This window comes from Balaenoptera borealis (assembly GCF_965194805.1).
Source record: "Balaenoptera borealis genome assembly, chromosome: 8".
In the NCBI taxonomy this organism is placed as follows: Eukaryota; Metazoa; Chordata; class Mammalia; order Artiodactyla; family Balaenopteridae; genus Balaenoptera; species Balaenoptera borealis.
In genome coordinates, this window is record NC_138865.1 from 76658052 (window position 1) to 76665665 (window position 7614).

The 7614-nt window shown below is 34.8% G+C and overlaps 1 long non-coding RNA gene across 4 annotated transcripts in view; it reads right to left on the reverse strand.

The window, feature by feature from the left end:
* Nucleotides 1-6890, reverse strand: part of LOC309633122 — a 210986-nt gene extending 204096 nt beyond the window's left edge. For all 4 annotated transcript variants that reach the window (XR_014247314.1, XR_014247315.1, XR_014247316.1 and 1 more), the window contains exon 1: nucleotides 5521-6890. This is a non-coding gene — a long non-coding RNA (uncharacterized lncRNA). The remainder of the gene's footprint in view (nucleotides 1-5520) is intronic.
* Nucleotides 6891-7614: the final 724 nt, after the last annotated feature.

Sequence of the window (7614 nt, forward strand, 5' to 3'; positions counted from 1 at the left end):
GAAGATGAAAGACTTGGATACATATCAAGTTCACAAAAATGAGTTCAAGATTCCTAATTACTACATTAGCTTATAAACAGAACAGTATAGAATATAGGTGTCTATTATATGTAGTTCCTTCTTTTCCTCCAGAGATTAAAAAAAAAAACAAAAAAAAAACTTTGTAGAACTCAAGAAGAAAGACCAGAGAACATCAAAACATTCAGGATGATCTCTAGAATCAGTGTAATGCCTTAAATTCATACAAATGTATCTCAGGGGTTCTGACTTACACAGAGTCACCAATAGTGCATTATTATCATATTTAATTTTAAAAAAACAGATGGGTTTATAGGAAAGGTGAGCAATTTGCAATTAAATTCTGGCATTGGCTAGTGGATAAAAAGTTTGCAAATCTGATCTGACCAATTTTTTACACTGCTCCATCAGGGTAGGGTGTTGCCTTCTGGAATCTGCTGTCCAAATACATAGAGAAAAATGAAACCATTCCCGACATACCAGCTGTGATAGATATTGCTTACCACTCCAGCTAAGAACAAGCAGAGGATAATGGCAGTTCAAAACATGAGGGGAAAAAATCCTCTCAGGAAAGAGGAAGGATTTAAAGTCAAAACAGACACACACAGACACACACAGACACACACACAGAGCCTCTGAAAAAACACTGCATGCCATTGTCTTTCTTCAGGAACCATGAGTTCATCCCTTTCTCATGAATCTCCCTCCATGTTTATAATCTCGGATTAATGACTCTAAACAGTGAGCCTGTTCTAAAGTCATGGGGGTCAGCTCTGTGGACTTGAGGAGCTTGGATAATTGGAAGGAATGTTACTTATTACAGTGAAGCAACAATTCCAGGGGAGGAGAGGAAGAAGCACCACAAATAACTGCACTGTTGTTCTTTAAGACTACCAAGAGAGTTCGCGCTCCTATCAGGGAGGCTGTGAAGACTGTATTGTGACAAAGCAAAATGCCTCCTGGGTGCCTGCTTCTAGTGGAAAGCTTTTGATGTTTGATCTGTAATGAGATGGAAGAGGAAAACAGTCCCTTGGTTAACTAATATATACTGGATATGAACAGATTCAAAGATTTAAGTTTCCGTTCTGGGACAAGATCCCCCATGCCACTCATTTATTATTTAGGAAATTCTGTAAGTTCTTTTCTTTTTTGTACAGAATGTGTGATGGGTTTAACATACTTCTGCTTTCATATCTGGCTTGGATAATAACCCTAATAATTAGTATGCCGTGTTTCGCTTTTACTAGTTTAGCTCTTTCTCAGTGTGGATATGATGTGGCTTTATGTAACTTCCTTTTGGCATATATGAGCAATCAGAACTTAGGGCTTCTTATTGGGTCTGAGCACTTTGTACTGGAAAGCGGAGGGGCAGTAACCTAACACAAGTGCAAAGGGCTGCATATAACACAGAGCTCAAGATAAAGATAGAATGAAACAACTGAAAGCAAAAGCAATAAATAAATAAGCAGTTAATTTTACTCCACACGGCATGCTATGGATGATGTCACACATACGGTGATTCATACCAGGAGCAGCAACTTTAGAGACGAAGTCAAACCCTAGAAAATCTGTCAGTTTGGGTTAACAGAACATTGTTATTACCTCAAGTCAAGCAGATGGAGGGCAAACTTCTCTGCTGGATTCTGCTGCTCTTTAATTAATGTCCACATTTATTATGTCAATATAATGCATCACATTTGGTCTAAAGGTTGTTTTACTTTTTTTTTTTAAAGCAAGAATGATTATTTCATTTAATTTCAACATTTGAACAGTTGCACAGGATTTCAGAGCCATATGTAGATACCCAAATAATAATGTTTATATCAGTGTATAAAAGAAAAAGAAGAGAAGGAACCAAGCTGGTTTTATATATTTCATTCTTGATGTAGAGATGGATTTGTTACTTCTTTTATGAGCATTTCCAAATGAGGGATTTTGAGTACATGCATGTGAACATAGAAGAAAAATAGGAATCTCAGATGATAAAGCTATGCAGATCTTATTACAGTGTTATTCCTTCATAAAGAAATTAATAGCTGCAATTCCTCTAGTGCTCTGTTTAGTCTTGTCAGTGAAGAATAGCAAGTAGGAAGATAACACTGTAGAGACATCTCATCTCGGAAACTTTGATTTTCTTATGTGTGTTCAAAAGGAACAAGGAATCCCTGGCATCTGATACTGTGCATGAGAAACTGTGGTGTTAAATCTTTAGCACAATTCAAAGAATAAGCCTATTATGTAACAATGAAAGAGGACATGTGCCATAACTACAAACATGCTTTCTTAAATAGATGGCAGGCTTGCATTGTTCATTTTGGGAAAATATATTTTCAGTGTCGGTTCTAGCTTTTAATTATTTAAGTTAGTCAAATCCAGAATCGTTAAAATGTGCAAATATTACCTGGAATCACTCCAAGAATAGGGAATCGAGGAATAGATTATAAGATTCTACCATGAGCTTCACATTTTTAAAAAAAATTATCGATAGTTTAGACCAGTAGTTCTCAAACAGGGGCAATTTTGTCCCCCAGGGTACATACAAGTCTGGGGAGGGAAGTGGTCCTACTGAAATCTAGTGGGTAGAGGCCAGGAATGCTGCTAAATATCCCCAAATACACAAGATAGACACCAAAACACAGAATTATCTGGCCCAAAATGTTAATACTGCTGAGATTTAGAAACCCTGGTCTCTGTCAATAAAACCACTTTGTCATCTCTAAATATATGAAAAATCTTCAGATGAGTAGGAGAAAAGCATTTTCCAATTCAATTGATTTGTTTCCATCATAGGTACTATAACTAAGGAACACAATACTAACCTTGGTTGTGTTACCTGTCAGTGAATTATATTATTATATACGACAGGAACATATATAGTAATGAAATACGAAATAAGTGAAAAGTTTCATATTTTATAGGTTCTTTTCCATCCACTTCTCTTTCTCTCTGTCTCTCTTATTTTTACATCATTTTCCTCAATCTGTCTTTATATTTCTCGGAGGAAAAAAAAAAATCTCAAAAATGTACTGAATTGGCATGTTAGCATTTCTGTGTCTGGAATCCTTTTTAATTTTCAGTCCTTCAAAATCTGATGCAAAACACCTCTAGCAGGAGACTTTTCCTGTTCCTTTTTACCAATGGTTTATTATTTAATTCTGCATGCTTTAACATTCAATTATTTGGTGTTCTTCCAAATATGAATTTTATTTCACAGTATATAGACAAGGCTATATTCAAAGAAATAATTTGTAAATGATGGGTTAAACAAAATTAAATTGTGTTTACTGCAAGACTTTTCAGAATCTTGAATATGCTAATATGTATTGTAAATATCAAGAAAAGGATTTAGTAACTATTACTTTTCCAAATCTACTACATTATAGAACATTTCTTTACATGAACTTTCTATTACATCTGACGAAATTTGTGGTCTGAAAAACATGTCATGGATCGCTCATGAATTGTCTAGAATGTCCTATTCCCATTGCTGGGTATCTATCATCCATAATTCCATCTTCTCACCTTAAATATTCCAAAGCCACTAGGAATCTAAGGATCTGGTATCTGCTAGAGAACAGGCACATCCACAGGGCAGAACATAATACAACTCCCTTGCTAAACCTCTGGTGCTCGTAGACCACTCCTGGTCCAAAGGAAACAGTAATACATGCTCTAATCAAAATAATCTGAAAATGCAGGTCAAGCTGGGTGCAACCGCCTCCTCTGACTTGCATGTTGGTCATTAGCCAACCTGTCTCTGGCCATTTAGACATCTCTGCATGAGACAAGCATTGCTTGCTTCTGCCCCTCATACTGCAGAGGATGCGGATTAAATTCTTTGAGGAATCTCACTGAAGACCCTTTACTGAACAGGTAGCCCATTCCAAGTGCTAGGGACTCACAGCACAGCCTCCCCTAATAAAGCCTTTTATCAGATTTTCTAATTTCCACCCTAGAGTCCATTATAGCTTCAATACAATACTCCACTGAAGTATCATACTATGCTTTCATTTATTTTTCATCTATTTTTTTTCCAGTCCTATAGGCTGGCCAGTCTCATAATTCACCCTGCTATCTCATCTGCTCTACCTGTTGCTTCAGTTTAAAGTTCTAACAAACTGATAGATATATCTACAGGGTTGTGCATACAGAATCATGTACACTGTCCTGTACTTTATGGATAATTTAGAGAATTTTCAAAGATAATTTCACCTGTGCTTGGTTTTCACCAAATATGCTAACATTGGAACCAGACTCCAATTGTAATATTTGACTATTCTCTGTAGAAAAGACCAGATAACTGAGTTAGAAACCTTACCTTTTAGTTCTAACCTTTTGACCAACTTTCTAAGTGAGCTAATTGACTCACTCTACCTCTTTGTTCTGTTTTTCACCTGAGCAATATAGATATTTTCCTATATTACTTTTTAATAAAAACTTAAAGCACAATGATATATGATGACTAAAACATGGTCTCAAATGTAAGATTCTTCAATATACTCATGTTTATATTAAAGTCAGTTAAATGTGCCTCTGAATTTTGAAGTTTTGGATCATGTTCTATTTTATATATATATATACACATATATATATGTATGTATATATATATGTATATATATATGTATATATATATATATATACACACACACACACACACACACATACATAGTAGAAGACATAGCTTTGTTTGTGGAGAGAAATTCTAAAAACTGTAAGGGAATAACATGTTAAAATTTCAGTAATAGGATAAATAAAATATTGAAATGTTGTTTGGTACAACAAGAAAATTGATGTTTCCAAAATTCATAGATGTTCCATGTGACTTTAATCATGAGAAAAGGGAGGATAAAGAGAGAGCAGAGGAAAATGGCTGTTACCTAGATGGATAAGTTAGGATTTTATTTTACTTTAATTTGATCAAAAGGGTCAAAATAGGGGAATAGATTATCTTTGTAAATAAATACAAGATAAGATATAGGAATGTATTCACATCAAGATATTCTTATAATATGGAACCAAAATACTGGATATCTATACCAATCCCCAAAAGAATTTGAAACTGAGTAATGGATTTATAATGTTGCCAAAAATTCAAGTCTAGAAGTAAAAATAATCATGTAAGAATGAGAAAGCTAACATAACGTTTCTGACAGTACAAGAATTAATAAAATTACAAATAATGTTTTATGGTGTTTAACTGCTTCAAAATTATTATATAATGAAAGTAATAATAGTAGATAACATTTACTAGATTTCATTCTTTCTAATGGCTTTATAGACTGTTAATTCATTCACTCCTTATAACTGTAACAGAGCAGAACCCTAGGGGGCCTTCCTGGGACAGACCCTTCCCTCACATTCTCTGCTTTAGCTCCTCTCTAAAGATGATAGATTCCAATACACATTCCCCTAGTTGTTTTGCAGATGCTGGGATCCCCACTAGCTGGAAGAAATTAACACATCCCCTCCCAAAACCAGGAAATACTTGCAACAACTTCTCACCTTTTTACTTTACCTTACCATCAACCAATCTGAGACTTGTATAGGAGCTGATCACATACCCTGGGACTCCCCTCCTTTGCCTTGCCTTTGAAAATGCTTTGCTGAAACCCATCGGGGAGTTGGAGCTTTTTGAGCATTAGCTGGCCTGGACTCCTTCTATGGCACCTTACAATAAACGGTGCACATTCCTTCAGCACAGACTGCTGTCAGATGTCAGTCACATTGTGCTTGGGTCAACGGACCCATGTTTTGGTTCTGTAACATAACAACCCCTTGAGATAAGTTTGTTGGGGAGGAAGAAATTTTCCTCTACCCTTCTAAGTTCTAGCTGGTCTAAGAATTAAATTGACATAATACAGATTAACAGGATAAAATCAAAGAAAAGTTTAATAACATGTGTACATGGGAGAGACCCAGGAAAACTGAGTAACTCACCAAAATGGCTGAAGCCTCACCCTAAATACCATCTTTAGCTAAAGACAAGAATGTTGGGGGTAATGGGTTGGAATTTCAACAGAAAGGAAGGCAATTCACTTGAAGATTGAAAAGCAAATGTCCGGTAAATAAATGTTTGCTAGGCCATTCAGGGACAACAGGACACAGAGTGGACTTTAATCTCTAGGCCCTACAGAGTTTCCCCCACCACATCTAGCCCATATTCTCTCCAGATATCTCTGGCGATAGCTCTACTCTGGGAAAAGGCCCTTTACCTGAATTTTTAGGTAGCTAACTGAGGGTAAAAAGAAAGACTTCTTGAGTTTTCTGTTTCTTAAAAATAATCAGCCTAAATTATTCCTCATGCCAAAGAGACACAATTTGCAGAACAAATTTTGAGCCCCTACAAATTCTATCATTATCCCATTATATAAGTGAAAAAGTAAAGCACAGAGTGCCTAAGTAATTTTTCCAAAGTCAAACATCTAGTGGTAGAGCCAGGGCAAAGAACTCAAGCAGTTTGGCTCCAAAGTCCTCATTGTTAATCACTCTGCTGAACAGCCTAAGAGAAGCATACTGCCAGTAAAATACAATGAGAAGAGGAAACTCAAAGTCACAGCAGATATTTCATTAAAGTTAGGTTTTGTATTTGAAGGATCTGGGACTATATTAGCTTATACTTGTTTTCACAAGTATATTAACTGTTTTTTACTGATAAAACACTCTACAAAGACACTGATGAGGTATGAATATTAGCTATTCCTATCATCATCATTATTGCTTACTATTACTAACTTTCTGGTTGTTAAGTTTGTCAGCTAAAATAAGGTGTCCACTAAGCTTTCAGATACCATACACTATATATTTTCTAGGAAAACCTGGATTTTAGTAATCATGCTTCATGAACAAATTATGTCATGAATATATATATATATATATATATATATATTTTTTTTTTTTTTTTTTTTTTTTTTTTTCAAAACAATGAGACTTGGGACTATGCTTTTATTTTCTATATTTTCAATGCTTACCTAATACTTGCCACTTGATAGACTAATAAATAATGTTTCTTAATGTTTTAATTATTAAATGTTTTAATGATTACTCAAAAGTAATAAATAAAAGTAATAAATAAACGCTACCTGAACAAATCAGTCAACTATATAATAATCCTATTGGTTAGCAGCTTCGTTTAAAGGAAGGAATTAAGGCTCCTTTAGGATATGACCTCAGCCCATTACTCCCTAGTTGCTCAAATCTCTTCTGTTTGGTTCTGTGCTACTGTGATTATTCAGAATGGTTAAATAATCTTGGAAATTACTGAACCTGATGATAACTTTAATTTCAAGACTTTGAAGTACTCTCCTTGATGCCTTACTACCTTTATGGTTGTCTTCAAAGTTCACACTGTCTCATTTACAAAAATCTCTATGTAGATCTACTGAAAATTTTATATAATGTTTCTTGTGCTCATCATACCCTCATCAACATATTCTGAGGTTATTAATAGCATGATAATTTTGAAGTGTTATGTAAAAGAAGAAGTCTTTTATGTAAAGGAAATCACATTAATCCAAACTGAAGTTTATGCATTATAAGCTTGAGGGAAAAGAAATTTGAATGCAAATCAAATTGGATTTTTCTGGAAATATCTCTTTA